This window comes from Schistocerca piceifrons, chromosome 5, assembly GCF_021461385.2.
Source record: "Schistocerca piceifrons isolate TAMUIC-IGC-003096 chromosome 5, iqSchPice1.1, whole genome shotgun sequence".
NCBI classification, from domain to species: domain Eukaryota; kingdom Metazoa; phylum Arthropoda; class Insecta; order Orthoptera; family Acrididae; genus Schistocerca; species Schistocerca piceifrons.
In genome coordinates this window covers 360,903,699-360,920,102 of record NC_060142.1, presented here as the reverse complement: position 1 = coordinate 360,920,102, position 16,404 = coordinate 360,903,699, and the positions used below count along the sequence as shown (strand labels likewise).

The following is a 16,404-nucleotide window of genomic DNA, read 5'->3' as shown; positions in this document are numbered from 1 at the left end:
TCGCACGCTGACACTTGTTGATAGTCCAGCATTGAAATCTGCAGCAATTTGCGGAAGGGTTGCACTTCTGTCACGTTGAACGATTCTCTTCAGTTGTTGTTGATCCAGTTCTTGCAGGATATTTTTCCGTCAGCAGCGACGTCGGAGATTTGATGTTTTACCGGATTCCTGATATTCGTACGGGAAAATTCCCACTTCAAATGGTTCAAATACCTCTGAGCATTGTGGGACTTAACGGCTGTGGTCATCAGTCCCCTAGAAATTAGAACTACTTAAACCTAACTAACCTAAGGACATCACACACATCCATGCCCGAGGCAGGGTTCGAACCTGCGACCGTAGCGGTCACTCGGTTCCAGACTGTAGCGCCTAGAACCGCACGGTCACTCCGGCCGGCCAATTCCCACTTCATCGCTACCTCGGAGATGCTGTGTCCCATCGCTCGTCCACCGACTGTAACAACACGTTGAAACTCACTTAAATCTTAATAACCTGCCATTGTAGCAGCAGTAACCGATCTAACAACTGCGCCAGACACTTGATGTCTTAAATAGATGTTGCCGACCGCAGCGCTGTATTCTGCCTGTTTACTTATCTCTGTACTTGAATACACATGCCTATACCAGTTTATTTGGCGCTTCAGTGCAGAAATAGATGTAACTTTAATCTACTTTTTAATATGTCAGTCCACTCATTTATAGGAACACGAAACTCATGGAAGAATGTTGTCTCGTATATATCGAGAAAACAAAAGACATAACTTCTCCTGCTGATTGTCTCTCAGTAAAAACCTTCGTATTAGTCTTTAATTTTCTCATTGCATTCACTTCATGAGACATATATGAGAGGCTGTAATATGTTTGCCCATAACAGAAGAAGCGGTATAGAGCTCACTTCTCAACTCCCCTTTTGACAGAATATCAATTACCCGTCATATTCTCACTTATCTTCCAGTCTTTAATATATAGCATTTGAATCCATCTGATTTTTATGAGGAAGGTATGTCCTCCATCTAGTCACAAACACCTGTTAATTGTCTCGAAATCCCATAGAACAGCACTGTTCTATTAGTTAGAAGAATTGTCCAGCCCTCTACCCTGCACTGACTACATAGAGAATTATCACAACGAGAAAAAAATAGCACATTAACGTTCAGGGAGAAAAACACAGCCATGCAGACGCTCACATCTAGATATTTTTTCGACTCGTGACGTAATAGAACAGTAGTAGGTCTCTTCGGCTATGTTACATTAAATACTTACATTTACCTTAACGGTGTCACAACACAGTTAGAGACATGAGCTTACATTTAAATACATAGTCCGCATACCACTGCACCTTGTGGACTGTGTCGTAGCACCATTATCGATTTATTGGTTTCTTTTCAAGCCACATGCGTGATGATCGAGTAAAAATGAATGTCTCTATGTCTCTGTATACATCATAACATACTCCGTGACCGCTACGCCAGATTTAGGTATTTTATGGCCAAGGAAGTCTTACTACTGCACCTTTATTACACTAGGACTGCACAAAGAAAATCTCATACATCTCAGACTCAGCGGTATCAAATGGTTGTCTATAAGTATTTTGTGTACGTGTCCTATTATCCTTTAGTGTACTCCAATGATCACCACGCTAGATATACGATGACATAAAGGTGTCACAGTCTTCGTTGACAGCTTGTGTTTCATTAGAAGTACACCATCAGTTATTCTGTTTGGAGATACCACCATAATACAGTTTTAGCAGTATAACAGAGCTTTCAATGGGCACACTATCGAATGAAGCATTTACATTGGTGCAACAGCGTCGTACCCCCACAAACAATTCACTGGTACTGGAGGAAAAATTCGGAGTTTAATCATATGACCATGACACTGTATTCCGTCTAGAACAGAGTATATCCACCTGGTAGTACACATATTCGTAGTGCAGTCTTTTCTTTAGAAGCAAACACAGTTCTAACATGCTTATCCAACTATTGTACATCTACAGCCAATTAACCAAATGGTACAAGCCAGACCAAATCATCTTTGTTGTTCCATCATGGACAAGGGACATCATCAGGTTAAGTGGTTAAGTAATTGTTAGTGTGTAATTTAAGATGTTATTTTATTTTTTTTATTTTGAAGGCTACCAGTTTCAGCATTTCACTATGCCATCTTCAAGCCCCAGTCTGGAAACTGGTTTGATGCAGCTATCCTGTGCAAACCCCTTCATCTCCGCGTAACTACTACAGCCTACATCCTTCTGAATCTGCTGAGTGTATTCATCTCTTGGTCTCCCTCTACAACTTTTACCATCCACGCTTCCCTCCAGTACTGTTTTGGTGATCCCTTGATGCCTCAGAATCAGTCCTACCAACCGATCCCTCCTTATAGTCAAGTTGTGCCAAAAAATTTTTTGAAATATGCCGCTATCAAGGCAATATTGATGGTAGAGCTACGAAAATGGGTGTTTACTTTCACCCTCAGAAATAAAGAATTATGTGTTTGGGCGTTTTTGAAAATTTGACCCTATGGGGTGAAATAGTGGGTGAAAGCTCTTTTTAAGAACTACTAAAGTATTAAAGAACTACTAAAGTATTTTTAAATGTACATCTATGGACATTGATATTTGAGTTCTCGGTTACAAATAAAAAATACTGTACATGTTTCACTGTTTTTGGAAATTTAATCCCTAAGGGGTGAAATAGGGGATGAGATTTTTATGAAAATATTTTATTCTGGAAGTATTTTTAAAGCCGAAGCTGTGAAAATTTAAATTTTGCTTCCCAGTTAGGAATTGAAAAATGCGTGTTTCACTGTCCTTGGTAATTCAACCAGTATGGAGGTGAAATGTAGGACGGAAGTTTTTTTTGGAAGTCTTTCATTTTGCATGCATTTTTAAAGCTAAATCTATGAAAATCTGTATTTTTCTTCTCCACTGAAAATGAAACATATGCATGTCACTGTTTTTGGAAATTTAATCACTAACGGGGTGAATAGAGGGTGAAACGTTTTATGAAAATATTTCATTGCGAAAGCATTTTTAAAGCTAATTTTTTGAAAACTGGTATTTGCTGCTCGGTTAGAGATGAAAAAACACGTGTAACACTGTTTTTGAAAATTCAACCCGTCATGGTCAGACTGACTCCCTGACTCATCACCACTCAGCCCAAACCATTAACGATAGAAACTTGAAGTTTGTAGAGTATGTGGGTCTTATATTGTAGGCGTCGTTTAAGAAAGGATTGTCCGAAATTCTGCTCCTAAGGGTGTGAAATGGTGTATGTAGGCGTTTTGTAGGTATGTCGCTGTTAAGAGAATTTTGAAGCTAGAACTACAAAAACTGGTATTTTTTTCACTCAGCAAATAAAAAATACGTGTTTCAACATTTTTGGAAATTCTACCAGTAAGGGAGTAAAATAGTGGGTGAAAGTTTTTTTGAAAATAAATAATTACTAAAGAACCATTAAAGGATTTTTAAGGCTCCATCGATGTCAATTAGTATTTGATCTCTCGGTTGGAAATTAAAAAAAAAAAAAAAAACGTGTTTCAGTGTTTCTGTAAATTCAACCCCCCAATGGAATGCATAGGGGATGAAAATTTCTAAGACAATACTTCGTTACATTAAAAAAAATATTGAAGTTAAACTTATGAAAATTGGTATTTCACTTTTCTGTTAGATACAATAATTATTTGTTAGTAGATGAAAGTTACTACGCAAATATTTCCACAAGAATGCAAAAAAGCATGGTTAACAAAAACTTTGGACTCCAGCTACCAGAATCACTTTTTGAACAGAAGTAAATTGGAGAAAGACCGTGTTTATACGGTGTTAATTAGCGTGAACAGCTTAGAAGATGTTGCAATTTGTGAACAACATAAAAATTCGAATAAACAAAACCAAAAGAAATCTCTACAGATTAATATCATAATTTCGGTCTTAAGCCGATATCAAGTGCAATAACGTTGGGTATTAGGTGATACAAATTGTCGGTAAGCGAGCTGAGTAGCTCTAAGTATGCTAGAAGCACAGGGCATCGCCACAGAGCTTCGAAGTGTGTGTGTGTGTGTGTGTGTGTGTGTGCCAGACGCGTGGCGCACCAGCAAGAGGGCGGGCGCTCGCCGAGTGAGTCCGACTGCGTGGGCGGGCGGCGCCGGCTGGAGAGCGCCCGCGGCAATGGAGGGTGCTCCGGCTAATGAGAGCCGGCGCGCCCCCCAGCGGACACCTGCGGCGTCTGCCCACCTCTCGCCTCTCGCCGCTGCCGCGCTGTCCCTGTCTATTAACAGCCACGTCCAACCACACCCCACAACGCTGCCACCTGCGGTCTTCAACATCAGTACTCCGCAAGCCGTCTTCTGGTTTGTGGCGTACGCTACTTCGTGTACCAGTGCCCCCTCCACCTCTTTCTCCCTCCACTCACGAGTGACGTGTGGCAAGAAATATAGTCGGCAAGCTTCAGTTATTGTAGCTATTGTGAATTTCACCCCGAAGACTCGTTCGATGCAGCTCTCTACGCTTGTCTATTCTGAGCAAGCTCCTTTATCTATGAATAAATACTGAAATCTACACCCACCAGAACCTGTTGTCAACTCCTGGTCCCCCTCCACAATTTTTACATGACGCGCTTCCCTGACAATTACCTGATGTGTCTTATCAACTGAACCCTTCTCTTAGTCAAGTTGTGTCATAAATTTCCCTGCAGTACGAATCAGTATTGCTTCATTAGTTATCCGATATACAAATGTAATTTTCTTTCTTACCTGTACTACTTCGGTGTTAACTAATTTAATTTATCTTTCTTCAGAAATATTTTCATGCTATGTCGATTCACATTTTGTATACTCTCCACTGCGGTCATCATCATTTACTTTACTGCCCAAATTCCAAATTTATCTACTACTTTTTGTGTCTCACTTCCTAATCCAACTCTCACAGCATAGCTTGATTTAATTCGACACATTCCATCCACTTTTCTCTTACTACTTTCGCTCATAATCATCTTACAACCTCTTTGCAAGATAATATCGACTCAATTTGATCTTCTTACTGCTTTAACGTCTCTGGGAGAACTACGATGATATCGGCAAAGCTCAAATTCTGTATTTCCTCTCCCTGAGCACAAATTAATTTTACAAATGTGGCATTCATTTCCATTACTACTAGCTGAATGTACAGACTGAATAATGTGGGAGATAAGCTACAACCCTGTACATTTTCTTCTCAACATTTCTTTGCCTTTCACGTCCTTCGATTCACATAACCACAATCTGGTTTCTGTGCAAATTTTAAATAATACTTGACTCTCTGTACGTTATCCCAGCTACCTTCGGAGTTTCAAAGAGTGCATGCTTGTCAGCATTGTCAAACTCTTTCTGTAAATCTACATTAAAGGTAGGTCTGCCTTTTTGCAATCTGTCCTCTAAGAAAAGACGTAAGGTCAATACTGGCTCTCGTGGCCCTACATTTCTCTAGACTCCAAAGTGATCGTCGCGAAAGTTTGATTCCAAAAGTCTTTCTGTTCTTCTCCATACAAATCTCTCTAGTTTTATCTCATGATTATTTCCGGAAAGCAGATAAATTTGTCGACTCTCCTACGAGAATGCTGCTTGGCAATTGTAACAGTAAAGCGAATCGCGACGCACAACGCCTAGCTTGTAGCGCCTGCCTAAGGAGTTGACGCAACGCGCTGCTTTTCTTTGTATCTTGTCTATTACCATTATCAATCCTACCTGCCAAGAGTCCCAGACAGAGTAGCAGATTCAAGTGCTGATCGAACGACGGTTTCGTAGGGTACCTTCTTGACGATTCTTACACTGAATGTCACTCTGGCATCTTCCTTCTTCGTGAGTAGTCTGATGTGGTCGTTTCATTCCCAGATGTTTAACGGATGTGGCTCTTTCCAGTGACTGTTGGGCAAACGCGTAATCCAACAATAACAGTTTTTTCGCCCATTTATGCACAGTATGCTTCATTTGTCCGTACCAACGGCAACTGGCAGTTTCGGTAGCAATTGTCGATCCTCTGCAGATCTCCTGCACTCAGCTGTCTACACTTAAAAAGAATAAAAAGTATTCCAAATGAACAGGACAGGATTGATGGTGCTAAAGAAAAAAAATCTGTTCTGGTAAGTTCCAATGCTTTTATGGATTTGTTCTTCCACAGTTGTACTCTAGATTTTTGATTCTTTTATCTGGTCGAGGTACAAGTTCCTGCTAAAGTAGTGTTACCAGTGACTTGCCTCTCTCTTGTTGTTGGGAAATGAGTTTGAGAATTTTTGGTTTAAGTTATGAACAACCTTTTTGATTTTTCGGAAACGTTAGTTTTGTAACTTGCCTCTAGTGGCTGGTGTAAATTTATGTTTGTTAGATAATGCAGATTATTACTTATCATCCCCTTGATAAGTGAATAATTGAAATTGTAGTTTCTTAATTGAGTTCTGTGATTATTGTTGTTTCAAATGTGTTACCTTTTGTGTCTAGGAATCCTGCGTACTCCGTTCTCCAGACAAACAATCAAACATCTGGTGTTAATGAGTTTTATTACAATTAATCAAATACAATACTTAACTTCGGAAATTACATAGATATGTCGCTAGCAAAGGGCGACATACAAAATAATCAGTCTTCGAAGTGACTACTGATCTCAAACTGACAAAAGTCTTTCCTGAACTACTATCAAAATGCCTTACGTTGACACTGCTATCCAAGTGGCTAATCTTGAAGCTGCTATTGAACTGGGCCGCCACCAGTCGGTCTCGGCGCTTACGTCCTCTTCACATAGGGGCCGCTGCTGTCACGTTGTTCTCCTGGAGGGAGGTCCAGTCAACGTGCGATTGGCTGACCCCTTCTCACAGCCTTCTCAGCTTTGTCGTTCCCGACTGGCGTGCCGGCTCCTGACTTAACGCCGTAACATTACCTGCAACTGGTTCCAAAAATTGGTTATTTATCTTGGATATACGTTCTCGTCTTACCGTACGTGACATACTTTATATGATGATTGATTTTTGCCCTAGAGCCATGTAGTCGTTTAGTTTTTTTTCTTGTGTATGTGTGTGTACGTACATGTGTGATTTAACTTCATTACTTGCATATGTTAGCAACAGTGCTTACGTACCTCTGTGTGTGTCAGCGCCGTGGCGGAGGGCATCCCGGCAGACAACCCGCACCTGGTGCTGCTGTTCTTCATCTCGCAGCTGCTGCTGAGAGAGCTGGCCAAGTGCCGACGGCTCGTGCAGGTGGTGCCCATGGACATGTCCGGCCTGTATGGTGAGTACCGCTGTCCTCGTGTCTGCCTGTCACAGTATCCTTGATTTCCTCCATCACGAACAAGAGAACAGTACTAGAGGCTAAAAGGGTCTCTGCTTACCAGTTAAGTGACATCATGAATTAAAGGATTGATCGAAGGCTGTATTTAATGTTACAGAAGCTTAATGAAACCAACATAATAAATATATTAGAAACAGGCATATTACACTTGTGCAAAATGCACTATGTAAATAACATCAAGGCATACACTGATGAGCCAAAACATCGTGACCACTGCTCACCGCGAGACTGAATGCCGTCTGGTGCCGGTGCGGGCGCTTGACGTGAGAATATAAAAGCGAAATGGAAAAGATTGGAGAATCGTTCTAGCGAAGAGATGTGTCATAAGTGAGGAAAAAGCGCAGATTGTTATGATCCGGAGCCTGTGAACGAACATCTGGGAAATGAAAAAGCAGGGCCGGCCGGGGTGGCCGAGGGGTTCTAGGCGCTACAGTCTGGAACCGCGAGACCGCTATGGTCACAGGTTCGAATCCTGCCTCGGGCATGGATGTGTGTGATGTCCTTAGGTTAGTTAGGTTTAAGTAGTTCTAAGTTCTAGGGGACTGATGACCTCAGAAGGTAAGTCCCATAGTGCTCAGAGCCATTTGAACCATTTGAAAAAGCTGGTCTGCTGTCCCCGCACTATTGGCGTACCATCTATGGAAAACGACTGATAGACGGTGATATCATGAGTAGGTGACAGGATGTAGGACGCCCACGCCTAATCACAGAACGTACAGGTGAGAGGGCTGCGTGCTCTGTAAAGCAAGACAGGCGGTGATCTGTAGCAGATCTGGCGGCAGAGTATCTTGCTGGTGAACACCATTCGGCGCACATTGTTCAACATGGGGCTACGCAGCAGACGACGTTTTTCCACTTTGACTCAATGATATTATCATATACGATTGTTCTGAGCGCGGGATCATCGAGTCAATTTATTTGTTACACTTTAGTCTGTTACCTGTAATATAAACACGTAACCATCGATACTGGGCCTTGAATCGACGGAAACGTATCACCTGATCAGATGAAACACGTTTGTTATCACACCAGGTGATCATCTCCGAATATTCCGTACCCACGCAAACAGCTGCCCGAAACATGCACTGCGCCGTAGACGCAGGCCGGTGAGGTGGCATTCACCTGGGCTGCCATGGAAGCTGTGGTATTTATCCGCGGCACCATGAACGCTATGGACTATGTGGCCATCATTGAGTTATGCGTTACGAAAAAACACATAACTGATGTAGATCTATCTGCATCCTATACAAGCTGTTATATCATACATAGTCAACCACAAGGAAGAAAACCAGCACAAGACATCACTGATTTCGATTTCTAGCCACACACTGCCCCCCTCCCCCGCCCCCCCCCCCCCCAAATGCCACACCAGCCGCTACAGCAACAAACAATGGACAAAGAGTTCTAGATTAATCTATTTTAAGACCATTTCTTTTCAAGTAACATTTCTCTGTATGTATGTATGTATAAACGCCTGAAGATAAACAGAACATGTTCGAAACGCGTAGTATTATGTTAGATTAAACATAAAATAAAAAAGTGACTGGTAGCAGAATTTATAAATAAATAGTTATCCCACACGGCCGTGGTTCACAAAGATAGCCATTATGGCCGAAAACAAGCATGACAATGAATTCGCGTTGATAGTTGGCTACCAAATTCACTAGACCTGGACCCGATGGAACGCATGTGGGGAGATGCTACGCACCTACAGACCACCAACTCGTAGTTTACAGGAATTGCGTGACCTGCTCATAGACATCCTCTGGCAACCTACCAATGCCCTTGACAAATCCATGTCAAGCAGAATCGTGGTTTTATTGTGTTCCAAAGTATCTCTAACACGCTATTAAGCAGGTGGTGATAATGATTTGGTTCATTACCATGTACGAGGGGCGTTCGATAAGTGATGGAACATTTTTTTTTCGGTTCAAAAAATGCGGAATTTGTTGTGTGACATCGTGGCATATTCCCGCTTCAGCTTCTATAGTTTCGCAAAGTTCCGAAAGGTGGCGGCGCTATACGTAACCTTCAAAATCGCGTCCGCAACGGCTGTGGTTTTCTAGTAGAGAACTGCCACTGAGATTTTTTTGGGGGAAAACCATAACATCGTAGATGTTAAAAGGCGCTTGCGGAATGTCTCCGGATACTTGGCAGTGAACAAAAGATCGTTGATTCGTTGGGTGGAGCGTCTGACATCATCGCAACAAGGTCGCGCAAATGCGTCCAAACACCCGCGTGCCGTTCGGCCGGAAACAGCTGTATTGCTGAAATGTTGGAACGTGTGGTTACTCTTATCCAAGGTGATCAACGGATCACAATCAAACACGTCGTTGCACAACTGTTCGTCTCTGTTGGTGGAGCTTGGTAGTGCTGATAGAGTTGTCCGCCATTTGGGATACTCATAGGTGTGTGCCCGCTGGATTCCTCGCCGGTAACAGAAAACCATACAGAGCAACGCAGGGCAATCTATGCGGAATTATTTGCATTACGATGCTGATCATGACAATTTTTTGTCGAACATGGTAAAAAGCGATGGGACGTGACGTCGACCAACAGACTGGTATCATTCGGAGACACATTCCCTCGCAGTAACGTTGCTTAGGACAGTCGGATTGAGCGGAGATTATGTTGAAGAATAAAGTTTCGTGGTCAATAATTTGGCGCATAATATGGTGTACTGAAATAAAAACAGCCTGCTTTCAGAACAAAAATGTGTTGCGTTACTTATTGAACACCCCTCGTATTAATAGAAAACATAATATCTGACGAATACATTTAGGTGGAACATTACACTTGCAGACAATCCATAGTCAGTTGATATCCCTGGTGCTAGAGACATAAACTGGAATTTGTCACCTTTAGTTAGACACGGTATGAAATTTAAAAGTAAACTCCAATTTATTTGCGCTAACAGAACAAAATATATGAAATTACATGACATTCTCATCCCACATTGTATAATCATAATGTCTCAAGAGCAAAGCAACAATTTCAAACAGGTAGTATATTGTCCCACAGTACTCCAGTCTGTCACCTCTGCTATTGTGACCTAGTAATCCATTTCCTTCGGTTCACATTTCTCCCGTTACCCAACCGAGCGACAGATACTGATCAAACAAAGGATCTGACTTAGAAATATTAGGACCATAGTCGATTCTTACAATCAGTATTTTGTTTCCGAGTAATAGTGTCTGCTGTGTAGCTCCGGGGTTAAATCTTAATGAATGCCCTTGGGAGCAGATCGCGAATGACGTCCGCTTGTAAGCGGGTATGTATATATTGTGGTTTAGAAGCCGCTTCCGTGTATTGTGGTTCAGAGGCCGCTTCCATGCCACTCTGGGACAGTGCCCACTAGAGACGTATAACTACAACAATCTGTCGTAGTAATCTAAGTAAGAGTAGACTACGGTAGTTTTTCTTCTAGCTGTGATGTGTTGCATACCTATTGGGCGTTATCTCACAACGATCGCTTCTTTTACGTATGTGATCAGTATCTTACTACATTCCCCTAAAAACCGGAAGTGGTGAACCATCTAGAAACTGAGGAAACATAAAGGACCGGATTCTCTACATAGTTATCCTCCGGTCTGTTCGTTAAAAGTAAACATTATTTGTAGCAAAATTGAAATTGTTAATGTTTAATGCTGATTTTATTCGAAATGCGTTGGTATGTAACTAGAAACTGAGGTAGGTTGTGGTAAAAATAAAGAAAAGAATACGGACTTATCACATAGAGCTAAAAAAGCAGTTTCCCCAAAAAAAGGAAACATAGAAGAACCCGCAAATACATCTAATGTTTGTGCCTATAAACTGTACTCGCAACAAAAGTAAATGCTTTGATTGCATAAAAGCGCAGAAGTTAAGAGATAAGCTAATTTTTATTACTTAGAAAATGCAATTTATATTCTGTAAGAATGGCGAATACACAGTGGACTGACACTGAATGATATGCGGTTCTAACTATGTACAAAACAAACAACCAAACGACAAACAAACAAAAAAGAGAGAAGTCGTCGACTCCCAGTTTCTCTCTTACACTATCGTTTATGTTTCTTCCCCTACCACTACTACCAATACTACAGGTAATCCTACCATTTATTACGCCATTTATGTATTGTACCAAAACTACTGAAGTAAAAACTTCCGAACCTAGGTTCGAACTCGGGACCCGCGAAAGGCAATGGTCCCGATTTCGAGCCTCGTTCCAGCACACAGTTTCAATCTGCCAGGAAGTTTCATATCAGCACACACTCCGCAGCAGAGTGAAATTTTCATTCTGGCTAGTGTAGTTTTGGTAGAGCGCCATTCTAGTGCCCACATTACGGTCATGCCTTAACGACGTTTCTGTCTAAATGAAGTGTAACACTGAAGGCAGCCTACAAGTTTTCAGGTCTGTAGTCTAAACACCAGTAGACAAAAAGTACTGGCTAAATCTGTTATTGATAAGACAGTAGGATTAATGACGACAGGCTACACGAGAAAGAAGCAGGAAAGGTGCACGGCAGCGGACCTGACGAGCCTGTGATAACGCCTTTGCTTCTGTTGTGCAGAGAACCGGCCGGGTCCGTCGAACCTGGGCAACGTGATCAGCCAGATCCTTCTCTGCAAGACCATCACGCCCGACTTCAACCAGGAGGAGCTGTGCAGCATCGCCAAGGACTCGCAGGACGTGCTGCGGCTGTTGCAGGACATGCAGGAGTACCTGCCGAGGCAGGAAGCGGGCACAGGTAGGCCCACCCACACACCTCTGTTCATGTCACTTCATCTCGCTTCCTTTGCCCTCCTGTTATTTCAGCAGTCGACAATCGCGTGTTTTACTGGAACAGTTACGGGTTTCGGCTGTTATCTACAGCCATCTACGGGAGTCAAAAAGGAACTAGTGCCTCCCACTTCTTTTCGTGGAAACTGCAATATATACAGAAACCATAATAACACAGTTAAACAGAGCAACAGTTATAAACAATATTTTTTCTACGCTGTAACTACCAGTCGCCATACACGTTTGCTAATGACGAGCAAGAGCCTGCATACTGGGTCCGTGAAAACCTGAAGCATCTGAGGATACCCACTGTCTTACAGCTTTGTGACGGCATTTGAGTCTGACAATGTAGTTTGCAGGTGCTAAATCGGGACTGTGCGATGGTTATTGCTGCACAGTCTAGCCAAATTGAGCAATGATTTTCATTGTAGAAAGCTGTTATGGAGCTTGCAGTTATCGTTCTGGAAGCGGGTCTTCTCCACTGTCCTAAATAGATATTCGAATATTCCGCTTGGTTAGTGTTGTCTTCTAACGTTCTGAATTTACAGTTGCTTTACGCTCTGACTCATCAAAATGAACCACACACTGCTTATATCAAAATACTGTACATACCACTTTGCATTCTGTCTTCAACTTGTTCATTGTTCGAGAATTTGCATGTCGCTTCCCCATGAAATCTCCTTTGGATTTCGACTCGTAGTGATGATACCACGTCTCATCTTCCGTGATGACGGTACTGAGAAAACTGCCGCCTTCATCCTTGTATAGCATCAGCTCCCAATGAATTCTCATTCAGTGATCGTTTTGGTTTCGTATATGCATACGTGGGACCTATCTCACATGCATTTTGGGTAACCGAGGTTGCATAACAAAAATGGCTCTGAGCACTATGGGACTTAACTTCTGAGGTCCCCTGGAACTTAGAACTACTTAAACCTAACTAACCTAAGGACATCACACACATCCATGCCCGAAGCAGGATTCGAACCTGCGACCGAAGCGGTCGCGCGGTTCCAGACTGAAGCGCCTAGAACCGCTCGGCCACTCCGGCCGGCGGTTGCATAACAGCTTGAGTAAGGCACTACAGACGACATCCAACCCTGCACATAATACCTAATCTGTAATCCGCCGATCATCAATAATGACTTCATCGAGCCACTTACGATTATGACTGGCAGCTAAGCTGGATCGATGAAGCATGTCTTAACGTGCACATTCTTTGCACCACTTCCCAAAAGCAGTACCCACTGTGTCATATTACTCTCGTCTTCTGTAATGTCTCTACACTCCTATAGTATGCATAGATGGACTTCAGTTGACACAATTAGTCACTAAGTGATATCTTATATAGGTCATTTCAACGTTTCCTTTATAGAGATGATCTGGGACGAGTCCAAATACATGATTAATATGAATGAGCACATTATTTTTTAGATCTACTCATGCAACAACACTTAAAGATACTTAATATGCTACTACTTTTTAAATAATAGTAGTTCATGGAACAGCAGGCGCTGTCCAAGAGAAATCATTTTAGGTTAGATTTAAAACTTGCTTTAGTGCTTGTCAGACGTTTTATGATATTGGGAAAATGATGAAACATATTTGTTCCTTCATATTGATTCATTTCTGAGTATATGAGGGCTTTAATAGTGGGTAATAAAGATCATTTTTCCTCTAGTGTTTTATGTATGGCCTTCACTCATCTTCTCAAATACGAAGAATTATTTACGATGAATTTCATTGCCGTAAGTATGTATTGTGAAAGTTCAGTTACAATGTCTAACTACTTGAAAAGCAGCAAGACCGCTACGGTCGCAGGTTCGAATCCTGCCTCGGGCATGGATGTTTGTGATGTCCTTAGGTTAGTTAGGTTTAACTAGTTCTAAGTACTAGGGGACTAATGACCTCAGCAGTTGAGTCCCATAGTGCTCAGAGCAATTTTTGAACTTGAAAAGCTACCTGCAGGTAAACAAAATATTTTATTCTTAACGCTCGATTTTGCGCTATCAGTAATTTATTTCTAAGTGCTGAGATCCCTAGAAAATTATTCTATAAGACATTAATGAGTAGAAATATGCCAAATATGTCAATACGTTAATTCGTTTGTTTCTAAGATTAGCTATTATATGAAGAGCCAAAGCAGGTTAACTTCATTGTTTGACAAACCCGGTAAAATGCTTCTTCAGCTTCAGTTTTTCATCAGTATGTAAAACTAAAAATTTGAAGCATTCTACCCTATTTAGTGATTCCTGTTCATCAGTTATGACCCTATTTGTTGTACAGAGAGATGACTATTTGCTGTACAAAACTCAATATAATGTATCTTCTCAAAATTTAGGGGAAGTTAGTTTTCAGAGAATCATTTATTGATTCCTTGTAAAATATCATTGACTTGCTATTTTGAACAGAAGTGACGAAATAAACGACACATCTGTGTTTTATATGCAACTCGATGGCAAACGACATTTTGGAACACTCCCCAGCTACAGCAGTGTGCCTCTCTACAATGAAACCAACAGGATATTAGCGGGAAGATTCAAAGATTAGTACTATACCAACATCATCTGACTCAGACACTCAAAATCAACACAAAAAGGAGACATTACTTTCGAAACGAGCAATTTAGATTACAATTGACGTCTGTAACTGTATGTAAAAACAATTGTCCATCGTCGAGTTAAGTTAAATAACGAAAATGAATCAGTCACAAATTCCTCCACAAAATACAATTATGTCGTATTTCAGAGCACTCAATTTGTTTCTTATCTGATACTACCAGAGTACTTGGCATTGCTTTGGTATGTATTTAATCGAATCTTCTGTTAGTTATTAGTACATCTCCTCCTTTCCTCCTCCTCCTCCTCTCTGCCCATCTCCTCTTCACCCCTCTCTCTGTCCACCTTCTCTATCCTCTCACTGTTTGTCCATGTGCTCCTGACCCTCTCTCCACCCAATTGCTGCCCCCCCCCCCCCCCTCTGGGACTGGGTGTTAGAATAGGCCCGAGGTATTCCTGGCTGTCGTAAGAGGCGACTAAAAGGAGTCTCACACATTTTGGCCTTTATGTGATTGTCCCCTGTAGGGCCTGACCTCCTTATTTCAAAATTTTGCCGGAGAGCGAGCCAGTTGGGGAAGGGCGCCTTACACGGTGCATCGTGTCCACCAAGCACTGAGATCTTTCGCATCGCCGGCCGCGGTGGTCTCGCGGTTCTAGGCGCTCAGTCGGGAACCGCGCGTCTGCTATGGTCGCAGGTTCGAATCCTGCCTCGGGCATGAATGTGTGTGATGTCATTAGGTTAGTTAGGTTTAAGTAGTTCTAAGTTCTAGGGGACTGATGACCACAAATGTTAAGTCCCATAGTGCTCAGAGCCATTTGAACCATTTTTTTCTTTCACATCCTCCGTCAACGTGGATCTGCACTTCCGCTCATTTTCCAGCTGTTGGGCGAGGTCACCCTTCTTCCACTGTGCAGTATCGTTTTTTGCGCTGATGATGATAATGGACTTGTTTGCATCTGATATCCAGCACGGTAGCCAGTCCATTGTGGTGAGGCCGCCATCTATCCTGTTGGTTGTAACCACCTGACAACACAGGTATCGCTCTGCTGATGCCTGCGCCATTAACTCATTAACTCTTCACATATCCCAAGGAGTAGATGCCCGTCACCCTCGGGCATCGGGACTCCCAGCAATGGCCATCCTGCCAGGTGGCCTTTGTTGTGGCTAGGTGGCGACTGTGAGGGGTGGAGGGGGGTTCGTCGGAGTGGGTGGCATCAGGGCGGATGACACGCCATGAAGCGTAGTACATCTTCTCTTACTCGTAGTCAACCACCAGAAGAATCTAAGTGTTCTAGGGCTCAGTTTAATGCAAGGAAGTATGACTCCAAATCGTTCCCCTGCCTGGACACACCATGGGAGGAACGCCAGGCTAAGGATGGCGGCGAATCTTATTCGTCCCAGTACCTAGTATGTACGAGAGCTTATGGGGAATCCTTTGTGTCCATGAAGCCTCAGTTCTTTGTAGAGCATTTAGAGGACAAGTTTGGGGAGGTGGAGGGATTGTCCAAAATTTGATCAGGATCTGTCTTGATAAAATCAGTCTCCTCTGCCCAGTCACAGCCATTACTCACTTGTGACTGCTAGGGGATGTTTCTGTTACTCTCATGCCCCATAAGAGCTTAAATATGGTCCAGAGTACTATCTTCCACAGGAGCAGTCTGAGACGAGCTGCGCGCCAACTTAGAGTGATGTGGTATCCATTTTGTCCAGCTTGTCCATCGGGGTCTGAGGGATAATCAGGTTGCCACTGGTACCTTCATCTTGGCC

At 42.4% G+C, this 16,404-nt stretch overlaps 1 pseudogene; it reads left to right on the top strand.

Annotated features, from left to right (window-relative positions):
- Window positions 1-16,404, top strand: part of LOC124798991 — a 168,228-nt pseudogene that overhangs the window by 115,446 nt on the left and 36,378 nt on the right.